This window comes from Oncorhynchus clarkii, unplaced genomic scaffold, assembly GCF_045791955.1.
Source record: "Oncorhynchus clarkii lewisi isolate Uvic-CL-2024 unplaced genomic scaffold, UVic_Ocla_1.0 unplaced_contig_716_pilon_pilon, whole genome shotgun sequence".
Lineage (NCBI taxonomy): Eukaryota > Metazoa > Chordata > Actinopteri > Salmoniformes > Salmonidae > Oncorhynchus > Oncorhynchus clarkii.
Genome location: NW_027260855.1, coordinates 107,125 through 120,019, shown reverse-complemented (window position 1 = coordinate 120,019; position 12,895 = coordinate 107,125). Strand labels below are relative to the sequence as shown.

The 12,895-nt window shown below is 40.0% G+C and overlaps 1 pseudogene; it reads left to right on the top strand.

Annotated features, from left to right (window-relative positions):
• The first annotated feature begins 912 nt into the window (after positions 1-912).
• Positions 913-11,143, top strand: LOC139401931 (sterile alpha motif domain-containing protein 9-like; annotated as a pseudogene).
• The last annotated feature ends 1,752 nt before the right edge of the window (positions 11,144-12,895 follow it).

The window sequence follows — 12,895 nt, the reverse complement described above, 5'->3', positions numbered from 1 at the left end:
AAATTTCAATAGTTTGCCTAATTTCAGTTTGACAAAACAAGTAATATACTGTATAGTGTAGAGAATCATTGCACCATCTAAACTGTGGTGAAATATCTCTTCAATAGTAAGAATATTGTATTTCCAGGTGTTTGAAGCTGGTGTACAAAACTGAAAGTAAAAGGAGTAAAAATGAAACTAAAGAACGGGAAGCATATAAATAGTGCACATAGAACATCTACAGCTTGTTAGACTTGCTGTCAATGGGAATGACAGATCGATAACTCACATTTCTATGTGAATTTGGTCAGGTCGCCTAAAAAGTGACATATTGCAGCTTTAAAATGTGAAGGTAGTCCGAAATGAGTATGATTATCTTGTATTCTTTGTTTATTGAAGAGGGTTCTGTTCATTTCCTGGTCTGAGAATTGAGGGGCAAGCAGTGGTGCGTTCGACTGCATAGTTATTGACTGGGACAGGTAATGTGGTAGTAGCCTATCCCGAGGGATGTACATGTTTATATCCCAGGTTGTATTGATCCTTAAAGCAGCGGAAGCCCCTTTATTGATATGTGTGCATGTATACTGTATGTTCAAGTATGTTTATGATCTGAAGACATTTCTATTGTAATTCATGTCTTTTGAATGTTGATTGATCAGTGTGTGAAATGCCTTGTTTTTATTGGTTAAATGCATTATGGGTAGGAGTATAAGAACCCTCATGGTTTTAGAGACAGACAAGGTAAGGTCTATTTATTTGATTGTGTAAATAATTGTACTGTTTGCCGGCTCTTTATCCTCACTTTGCAAATAAAAGCCTGACTCTGGGCAGGAAAAATCAGTTCAGTATTGTTGTTGCCTCACTGTTAAAATCCTACCACAGTGTGTTTCTCACACTATCCCAGAGAACTTGGCCAAACACCTGATAGAATAGATGCTGATTATAGAGCCCAAGTGGAGGCCTTCTACTGAGAGCGTGCTCAAACACCCCTTCTGGAGCCTGGAGAAACAGCTGATGTTCTTCCAGGTCACGATCAAGTATAATTGGTCACCTTTAGTTACAATAGAAAATCAAGTCATTTTATTCCCTGAATAAATCTTACCAACAATAACTACAATGGGGATACAGTACATATGGGATATATTTTGATCAAATATGCTCTGAAAGCAAACATGTTGACATGTGTACCCTGAAATCGGGGAATTTGTGCCATTCTGAATTTTTTTTTAGATAAGAGGCAATACTGTAGCCCTCCTTCTCGATGACTGGAATCTCTTTCTGGAGTCTGTTTGGCCTTGAGTCATTAATTAGAGCATTATGCATATCATGTTTGCTAAATCTTTTATTTAGTTATTTTCTGGCCATCTGAAATTGTGGGCTCCCTTAGCTATATACAGCAAGAAGGTAATAAAGGAGATCTTTGAGGAATTAAGCCATGTTTTCCCCTGTAGGATGTGAGTGACTGGATTGATGCATAGTCAAAGCTGACGGAGTTGTATGATGCCATCATCAATCAGCTGGAGTCAGAGGCAGAAACAGTGGTCAAGAGGAACTGGATGGAACACATCACTGAGGATCTTCCTGAAAGGTGGTGTCTGAGGACCAGTATTTGAACATCAACAGACTGTAAGTCCTTAATATAATTGAAGTACTGTATATCACAGCCACTAGCCTGGTCCAACTCAAGAGCACCATGACAATGATTGTCAGAGGTGTTGGCTAAAACAGATCTGGACCAGGCTACAGCAACATCTCCTTTCTTGGTGGAATCACAAAATGATTGCCTCTCGTGACAACATAATTCTGGATCAATTCTTGCTATACTGTAAATGTAGTTATCATTGTTTGCTTACTGGCTGTCGCTCCTCCCTCTGCAGATCTAGAAAAACGCATAAGGGCCATAAGAAACAAGGTAAGTGTTCTGTCTCTTGGCAATGAATTACATCATATCTATTGATTGGTATTGTATTATTCTAGTAGTTGTATATTATCAAAATCAAATCAAATGTTACTGGTCTCGTACACATTTTGCAGATGTTATTGCAGGTGCAGTGAAATTCTTAGGGAAAGATCCACATTTACATAATGGGTACTCAGAGGAAAATGGAGGAGGGTCATGCTTTTTCAATTTCAAACCCTCGGGGGAGGGTTTAGTATTTTTAACTCTAGTCCAGGGGAGAGTCTTGTCATTTGTAATTGATGAAATGTCAATATTTCTCAGTGTTTTAGAATGAGTTGTTTATCAGGCGATATATCGCTGTGTGCCTGATGCCGCCCCTCATCTCTGATTCTCCACTGGGTGTGCAATATCAAGTGTGCCTATAGGCTATTTAGTGTGGTCTCAATCAAATGATCCACAGGTTATAGGCTATTTAGTGTGGTCTCAATCAAATGATCCATAGCCTATAGGCTATTTAGTGTGGTCTCAATCAAATTATCCATAGCCTATAGGCTATTTAGTGTGGTCTCAATCAAATGATCCATAGCCTATAGACTACTAAGTGCATGCTTGGAGAAGCACAGAGCAAAGTTATATTCCTATGATAGCTGCTGGGATGATGTAAATAAAACTAGGCAGCATTACACACTACAATGGCCATTCCAACACTGAGCACGGGTTGGCTCTGCTCTTACTGTTTGTTTGCTGCCTAACCAATCGCGCCGCTGTGTAGGCTGTGCGGCAGTTCAGTGGAAGTCAAAAGCTTCTTCAGAATTTGTTTTTGTTAATTAGACCTAGTCCCCCAAAAATGTGTGTATGTGGACTAGCCTATAGCCTATGTTCTGTTCAGTTTGAGAAGGAGAGAGCGAATATGAGAAGGAGGATCAGAGGTCAACTTTGATAGCTTGCTAATACTATAATTGATTTTTATTCAAAACAATATGTTTCTTGCCCATGATGTAGGCCAATTTATCAGACTCATTGACATCACAATAAGCCAGATTCAAGTAACTTACATTGTGGTGCTGAAACTTGAAGCAGCGGCACAATCAATCAGAAATGGACAGCTCATGGTGCTGAAAATAGGCAAATTCGAGGAGGCATTCATTTAAACTGTCTTCATTTTAATTAGACTTTACTAACAACAAGAGGGCTTTATGTTGAAGCCTATTTGTCTTCCTATTTAAGAAATAAGAGGTAGGCCTACCTCTTTGATAGACAAAACAAAGCTATAGGCTGCTATATCCATAGATTTGTCAGTCAATTCCTCCACCCACCATGCACTTTTTAAATAGCGTACTTCTGTGCCAGTGAAGAGCTGTGAGGTTAAAACCAAGACTGGAATTGAGGGGGTATGAGATGGTATGCCCTAGGCCTACTTTTTATCAAAGAAAATTTCAAAAAGCACAGGCTTACCTCTTGTTAGTTTAAGATTTTGAAGACAATACAAAGGATTTGATTTATAAAGTGATCTATAACACGCTTTGGTCCATGATTGTTTATGCTGTAAAATAGCAAAAGAAAGATGTAAAATAGCAGAGAAAGACGTGACTTCATGCATATAGGGGCAAAAACATATTTTGATTAGCTGGGCCTGGCTCCCCAGTGGATGGGCCTGGATGCCAAGTGGGTGGGCCTATGCCCAGTCATGAAGTCCATAGATTAGGGCCTAATATTTTTAATTTAATGGACTCATTTCCTTATATGAACTTTAACTCAGTAAAATACAATTGTTGCATGTTGCATTTCTATTTTTGTTTAGTATACATCCCTAAAAATGTTACTTGTGCATTTTGTCAAATTAGAGTTTTAAGCTAAAGTCAAAATGAATGATTTGGTTAATGGGCTAATTAAGCAATAAGGAACGAGGGGATGTGGTATATGGTCAATATACCCCAGCTAAGGGCTGTTCTTAGGCACAACGCATGGCGGAGTGCCTGGATACAGCCATTAGCTGTGGTATATTGTCCATATGCCACATCCTCTCGTGCCTTATTGCTTAATTAACCCCTGTGGCATACGCTCTGAGATACCATGACTGTCAGCCAATCAGCATTCAGGGCTCAAACCACCCAAACCACCCATTATAATTTGGATTATAAACTGGGTGGTCTGAGCCCTGAATGCTGATTGGCTGACAGCCGTGGTACAGTAAATCAGACCATATACCAGTTGTATGACAAAACATTTATATTTACTGCTATAAGTTGGTAACCAGTTTATAATAGCAATAAGGCACCTTGGGGGTTTGTGGTATATGGCCAATATACCATGGCTGAGGGCTGTGTCCAGGCACTTGCATTGTGCATAAGAACATCCCTTACGCTTTGAACACACCAACAGCATCAGTGCATTTTGGTACACCAGAATTACATTCATTATCAATGAAACACTGTATTTGCCTTGCAGCATTGCATTGCATGGTGTTCGGTGTGGTGCATATGTTGGATTTTTTGAACCTATGCGCCAAACTGTATGTATAGATAGACGGCTTGACAGAAATGGTAGCAGAAGGTGAATGTTGAACTTTTGTTGCATACATATCCAGATGATGCTGCGTGCTATTTTGCGCAAGGATGCTGTCGGACACACCGACAGGGTAATTGCGCAATGAATGTAATTCTGGGGTACCAAAATGCAAGGACAATGTTGGTGTGATCGAAGCGTTAGTCATAGTAGATTATTTTGGCCATATACCACACCCCCTTCGCCCTTATTGCTTAATTATTCAATGTCTAAAAAACTTAACATACCATCCTGATTATGCAAGAATAGAGAACCACTGTTTCACAATTTTCTCATTTTGCATTGCCAACAAGATATCCTTGCTTGAGTGAAAATGCCAAATAAATCAGCATTATATTTGGGACTTTGAACTTGACATTTTTTCAGTTCTTGGGACAAAGCAAACATAAGAAATGCAAGTATTGCTTGTTATGTAACTGACTTCCGCTGCAAGCCAGAGGGGGGTCCATGACACCTTGCCAGTGGCTGCCTTGCTTGCACCGATAACTCTCCTTTTCTCCTAAACGAAATTTACCGATAAAAGCCCGCCCCTTTAATGGCGTCATTTCTATGACGCGTTCGGTTCCTTGCTTTTCACAAAGAGACTGACCGCGAGAACGCATTCGACACCAACCATCTCAAGTACAGCAGCAGACAAAGATCTACCAGCTGGAAAGATGAGCCTTCTATAGATGTATATTGTTAGTGTTTAAATACTGGAGAGTTGAGACCAAATCACGGACGCTGGACAGAGTGGATTTCAGTTGTAACAAAAGACAGTTTTAATGAGTCAAAGATATCTTGTCCCGCAGTTTTACGTGCACGGATCTAGTTCATATAACTCGGCAAGGAGTCAGGTGAAAAAGAGGCCTTATACAACGGTTACATTCATTTTTATACATAGAATAAAGTAGGTGGAGTCTTGTCGTTTTAGTCTTCTGACTGGTCACAAAGGGTTGGAGGCGGGCCTTGCTCTAGCCAGAGCGGGCCCCATTGGTGCACAGCAAAAGTCCTTTGCTCTTGGCCCCCAACCAGTAGAGGGGGATGAGATGTGTGTTTATACAAGGAGATATTTGTGTGTCTGGAAATCTGATACAGGAGAGCAGAGTGGGTCGTGAAAGAAGAGAACAGAGGGGGTCAGTCTTATGGCTGGGTGTATGTGTTCTTGCGATGGAATGTCTTTGTTTATATGAGCTATGTGTATGAATATTTATATAACAATATTTTAGCAATTTAGATTTTAGCTCATAACTAGTGCGACTTATAGTTGCAATTACGTTATCTTCTTTTTTTCCCGAGTTTTTCATAAAAAAATAACGATGTGAGGCGTATTAAGAGCTAAACATATTTCTGTATGCAATGGTACAATTTCACGAGGAGAAGTATTCTAGAACAATTTCACAAGGTGAGAACTATACCCTGTAGGCTATGCTTGTCGAGAGTGCGGCAACAAAGCAAAACTTATTTCTATCCCTTTATTTCTGTCAGGTGAAAAACTTCAGAGTTTATCTGCTGTGTGAATAACGAGGCATAAATACCTAACCTTGTTTCAAACCTCTTGGGCGTCTGTTTTATCTCTGCAATCTAAAACTGGAGTATATTTTTTTTGCAGAGGAAAATATCCCCGCCAACGTCTGGTTTATCTGCACCCGCCCCATTGGTAAGCCCAATATTTACTTTGCTTGGAGACAACAGATTAAACTTAATTTGACGATTTATTTAGCTACTTAGTATTGGAAAATGTTCAAGAAAATATCAAACTATCTATTAACTGTAGCAAAGAGACTTGAGCCATTATTTTGGAACCGTGTCTAGACCTGCATTCATTACCTTGTGATTTTGTAATCAACTAAACATTTTAGCAGCCTCTTTAGGGTCCTACATTTTCATAACTGTGACCTTAATTGCCTACCGTCTGTAAGCTGTTAGTGTCTTAACAACCATTCTGCAGTTGCATGCTCATTAAAGTAAACTCACCCCATTCCGTACAAATGTGCGCAACCGCAACATTCAAACAAGGCTACAAAGAAAACTAATGGGACTGTAGTGACTGTGTTGACTTCAAAATCCGGGGTGTGAACTAGGTTTCTATTCAAGCATTGATCAACATGGTAATGACTCTATTTATGCCTCGTTATTCACACAGCAGATAAACTCTGAAGTTTTAGTTGAAATAACGGACCCTCTGTTACATCGTGACGTGTCATGTCTCATGTCGTAAGGTACAGCATGCATAAAGCAACTATTTCTGTTTTACAATCTCTCTCCACCTCCAATCTCTCATCGTTTAAAAACAAGAAATGGACAGTGAGGGGGGTAAGTCATTTTTTGCTCATCATTACATGCGACCATCATTCTCAAAGCCGCTGTTTACTTCTAAGATCACTTTAGCACCGCCCTAAAAACCAGATTCAAAGCTCTTGATGGTTCCAAACTTATTCCATTTAAGAATGATGGACAGAAAATTCCTTTGACCTCATGGCTTGGTTTTTGCTCTGTCAACTGTGGTACTTTTTATATAGACAGGTGTTTGTGCCTTCCCAAATCATGTCCAATCAATTGAATTTACCACAGGTGGACTAGTTTTAAGAACAAATTCTTATTTCCAATGACGGCCTAGGAACAGGGGCAGAACGACAGCTCAGGGGTTTGAACTTACAACCTTCCGGTTACTAGTCCAATACTCTAACCACTAGGCTACCCTGCCGCCCCAATCAAGTTGTAGAAACATCTTGAGGATGATCAATGGAAACAGGATGCACCTAAGCTCAATTTTGAGTCTCAATTTTGAGTTATTATGGGGTATTGTGTGAAAATTGAGGAAAACAATTAATTTAATCAATTTTAGAATAAGGCTGTTTGTTACGTAACAAAATGTGGAAAAAGTCAAAGGGCTGATTATATGTTTTCAACATCTGGCAGAGACGTCTCTTCAAAATCCATAAAAATACAGCTTTAATGTCATATGCAATTTGAACATCCATAAAAATACATCTATATAGCGTCCGTGAAAGATGTCTTTTCAACTTTCACTTGGAAATGGTACATTCTTGTCACTAACCAGTTCCAACCAGATGACTTGAGCAGCATTGCCTTCTTGCTCAACATGAACATTTTCTGTGTGTTCGATTTTGACCCTGATTCCAAAGTGTCAGGATTCTGCAGTAAATACATTCAGCACCATGCTGCAAATATGCATTTCATGCAGAACTACAAAATCCCAGATGGCATGAGCATTGGAGACTTTGTGAGTCACCTGCATTTGTTTGAGCAAACCAGCTGGATCTTTTGCAATGGACGGAATGACTATCAAGGAAATGAAAGTCCCTCCGATGAAATGACATGGATCAAAACAAAAATGACACTCCTCAGGGATTCCGTGTCACTGATCTGCAAACAGATTTTGCCAATAGGCACATTCACTGTGGTCTTGCTTCTCACCTCCCCAGTCGAGAAACCACTCTTGCACACCTTCAATGTATTCTTCACTGACATGGAGGGTCATGATGACATCATCTGTATCTCAGAATCTGAAGACAACTATCAGAAATGGCAACACTTTGCTGAGCTCTCATGTGGAACAGAAACTGTGAACCCCTCCAGTGTTGTTGGGATGAAAATGAGCCATGTGAATGCCACACTTCAACGTATTCAACATGTCACCACTAGAGCAACCAAACATCTGTCTACCCATGTTAAAGGACAGTGCCCTTTTGAGACCCGTGACGAGGAAAGGATGTATTCTCTAGAGATTCTCAGTGTTTACCATTGTGATGAAAGTAGTGATGACTTTATCGAGGCAGAGAAAGAAAACATTGAAAGACAGTTTTACAGAGTGAGAGTAGAGTGAGCTGGATGAATTTTTGGCTTGCAGAGAAGAAGTTTGTGGGGGATGTCATTCAACGGGATGCCTACTGGGACGTCTCAAAACTTCTCAGCGACACTCAGAAGTGGAGTATAGACCAATTAGCTGTGAACAGTATCAACATCTACCATCACCCAGGAAGTGGTGGAAGCACAGTGGTAAGGCAGGTGCTGTGGAACAACAGAAAAGACCTAAGATGTGCTGTTGTGAAACCGTCATACTCTGCTACCATAGTCTCTGAGCATGCTGTTCAACTTAGAGAGTACGAAGAAAAAGATTCCCAGAAATGCCTCCCAGTACTCCTGTTGGTTGAGGACTGTGACAAAGAACATCTGGATGATTTGAAGCATGAATTAGAGGTTGCAAGCTACACTAAAAAAATTGCGCAAGGAACACTGTGTTTCATTCTGTTGAGCTGCAGACGATCCCATAACCCAGAGAAGATGTGCAAGGACTTGCCATTGCAGAATGTAGCTGTCACTCACAAACTATCAAAAGAAGAGAAGAGACAGTTTGCTGGGAAACGGCAGAAGCTTGAAGAACAGTACCAGCCAGAATTCATCTTGACATTCGTCTTGATGAGTGAAGAATTTGAGCACAAAAAGATTGTCAAGTATGTTGAACAATTTGTGAAACATCTGCTGCAAGGCATTGACCATGGATCTGTTGTCACTCGCCTCATTCGTTATGTGGCATTGCTGAACACATATGTTCAGAACTCCTTCATTTCCCAGTCCCACTGTGAAACTCTGCTAGCTCTAACTATTCACATGGATAGGTTTCGCCAGCATACGTTTGAGAGATCACTGAGTGAGCCGGCCAAACTCGTCTTCATACACCTGAGAGATGACAGAACATATATTGAATCAATCCGAATCATTCATCCATTTGTAGCAAAGGAAATTCTCCAGCAGCTTTTGGGTGACCACCAGCAAGGTCAAGGGACTCAAGGCAGATTAGCAATGGATCTTCTTCATGAGGATGTGCTTTTCGAACACAGGTTTGGAAAAGAGGATTACTTGAAGTTTCTGCGAGCCCTGTTCATGAAGCGTTGCAGAATAAGCAAAGGTGATGAATCTGACAGCTTTTTTTCTCCACTCATTGAACATGTGAGTAAAAATGATGGCCCTGACAAGGCAATCGAGCTCCTCAAGGAGGCATATAAACGTTTCAACAAAGATCCATTCTTTGCTCAGCAGCTTGCCCGCCTGAACTACAGACACAACAAATTTGAAGAGGCAGAACAGTGGGCAGAAATAGCAGGCAAAAAGATGCCTAACAACTCCTACATCCTGAACACCAAAGGTCAGGTCTACAGGAGCTGGTTCAATGGCAAGTGTAAAGCAATAGAGAACGTCCCAAAGACCGTAGAAAACACAGCTGATGCAGTAGAAACTGCACTGAAAGCTATGGAATGCTTCCAAGAATGTGAGCAGGTCGCAATCGCAGACCATAACTCCATGAACAATTCAGGCTTTTTTGCAGCTGTTGAAGTCGGATTCAGCTTGTTAAAGCTAATTTCCTCACTGCGTGTGTTTTCAAACAAGGCACATGGTCATTCAGAAAGTTTGAAGTACTTGCTCACAGACTATGTTCCTGAAGAAGTCAAGGAACCCTGGGAATGTTTTCACAGCAAACTGAAGAACCTGCAAACTACTCTGCACGAATCCCTTGATTGGATCTCAGAAGACCTGAGTTACTTTCAAGCTGACATTGGTGCGGATGAGGAGGAGACTATTGAAAGTTCTGAGATGAAGATATTCAATCCCATGAAGTGGTTAGTGAGACAGGCCTCCGAATATGGGAAGTACTTCAGTGACTTTTCACTCAGCACTGCCCAAAAAACATCAGAGTCCAACCTAGTCCAAACTCCTTTCACAAAACGCATGATAATCTATCGCCTTGGTGGTGGAAATATAACCACAATCTTATCCCTCCTGACTCACCAGAAGGATAAAGACCAAGTGAAAGTGCTGGAAGATATCATATTTCTGTATCCTACCAACCCTCTGAGGGTGAGGATGGATCAGATGGATCTGGTCAATTACATAGCATCTCACGTTGCCCTAAGCTGCCTTTCTACTCTGTCTCCAAAACTGGCTACTCTCAAAGATCTTCAGAAACTTAGTCAGCAATTTCCTAAAGAGAAACAGAAATGCCTTTCAAGTGCTCTTTTCTTACTCACATTGCTGTTTTGGCCAGAAGAGCATGACACGGATCAAGACAAAGAGAGCAAATATGACATTGTACAGTCAGCTGTTGAATTCCTGAAAAGAAGCTACTGGACCAAAATGAAGGATATTCCACAGCGAAAAAGGAGGATTTACACGCATTTTTTCCTGGGGAATGGAACTGGATGGGAGAAGATTGTCCACAAAAGCAAAGTTGAAATGACCACAAAGCTCCTCTCTGTGTCAGTGAAAAGAATGAAGTGGTTTCGTGGGGAAATGTGGACAACACCAGTGATCACAAAGCTGTTTAAGCGTGTCTCTGGCTGGACAGAAGATGGAACCGTCTACCTTGTGGGTCCTAAAAAGAAGTTCACTATCCATCCACTGTATGCAGCGTCAGTTCCCTATGGCAATGAAAATGTCACATTCTACTTGGGCTTCACATTCAGAGGACCTGTTGCGTACAACATCACTGTGAAAAAGTAAGGTCGCAATAGAAGGTAGAGAGGCCAGTTAGACAGATGCTGCCAGACAAGGCAGCCTGTTATTGAATATCTCTTTTTGTACACTTTGTCAACACTTTGGACCAACAAAAATGTATGTACAGAACTTTTACAACACAAATATATTTAATGGTTTTGGTTGTTGAAAATGTGTTTTCAGTTTGTCAGACGACTATGACTGTAATGCTTCCGATCACAGAATGTAGCCTACATACATGGCTATTGTGTATATATGTTTGAATAAGTTATAGCAAGTGAAGTCCTTTTGGACCGACAATATTAAAGGAATTTGTTGTGAACTTATGCAGATATGAGATGTCTTTTTTTGTTTCATTCTTAAAGAACATTGTATATCTTTATATTATAACTTATCTTATTCATCAAGCCTGTGTAATATTATATGTATTGTGACCAAACAGTAATCTATTATGGCTAATCAACCGGGTACTTTTCTCATACATTTTCTTTTATAGTTTACCATGTGAAATGGCCCCCTCTATAACATTTTCAAATTCATAGGAATTTTTATATATTTTCTTCTAACCAGTTTCAATATTATGTTGCCTTTTTTGTATGATGACTGTTTTGTATGGTGACTAGTGCAAAGATGGAGTTTGTTTTCATTGTGTTCTTAAAATACTCATCTATTAAAGTTTCCATAACTTTATTGGTTTGTTTTGAATGATTATTGTGTGTTTCCTATAACAAAATCAGTTACCGTATGGGAACAATGCAAAACACATACAGTTGTTAATAGTTGGCCTATGAATATGTAGTACCACATAAAAATAATTATTAATTCTGTTATTAAACTTAGCTATACAGCAAGGCTGCATCTTTTGCTTCATACTAGTAGTCAAATATTTTCCTCAGTATGTGGCATGCAGATAAAATATAGTAGATGTATGACCAATCAGATCAAATATAGTAGATATATGGCCAATCAGATCAAATATAGTAGATGTATGACCAATCATTGTGGTCAATTATTAACACCATATCTATGTTAATTTCATCACTCGGCACACTTCAGATAAGATGCACACTGCTCAAACGAATGATACAGTTTTCTTGTCCTATGTTATTTTACTGTAATTGCACATGATAACGGCATGCTCAGTTGCTCTCACAACAGGAGTCAACTGTATTTCACAATCCACTGCATTGTTGTCAGGATGTGCAGTAACAGTTACAGATCACTACATAGTGAAGCACAGTGTTCCTATTTGACCTTCAGCATTTCAGGGACCTTTGTTATGGAGAAAGATTTCTAACTGCTGCTTCCAACCCGTATATGTATATGATTCCACCAGAGAAAGCGGAAGACCTTCCTCAAAATGTGTTTTTATTATGCCACCAACTTGCTGTAATAAGGGAGGATTATGCCTATCTGTTGTGGTAGGGTATAATTAATACCCAACATATTTATGTTCAGAATATAAACTAGTTACATAGATGATTCATGTGTGCACTGTCCTATCATGGAGTCCACCTGGGTTGAGTTTAACTTTACAGAATGCTCAGATGGAAATACTGGATAGAAATACTGTATATTATGTAGAACAGACATGGTTCTCTGTCATGTAAAATGGGGAATGATGCCAGTTCTATACAAGACATGTCTACCATGTTCAGATCATTCCACCCTCATGAGCGTGGCCCTAGAGACCTCAAGAAAAGTTGATGGATGAATAAAGATCTCCCACTCAGGCCGTTTGCCATTGAAAATAATTGTCACAGTTCCGGTCGGCTTAAGGGGTGGCTTTCCCATAGGGAACAATGCATTAGCAGCTGGGTCTGGTCTGCTATGTTTATTGACTGTACATGAACCAGAAAAAAAGGAATGAGTGAGTTCTCTCGCTTCCTCTTCCGTCTCTGACCTGAAGGCCATGTACAGCAAAGTAGGACTCATCTCTTGGCAGTATAGTATCGT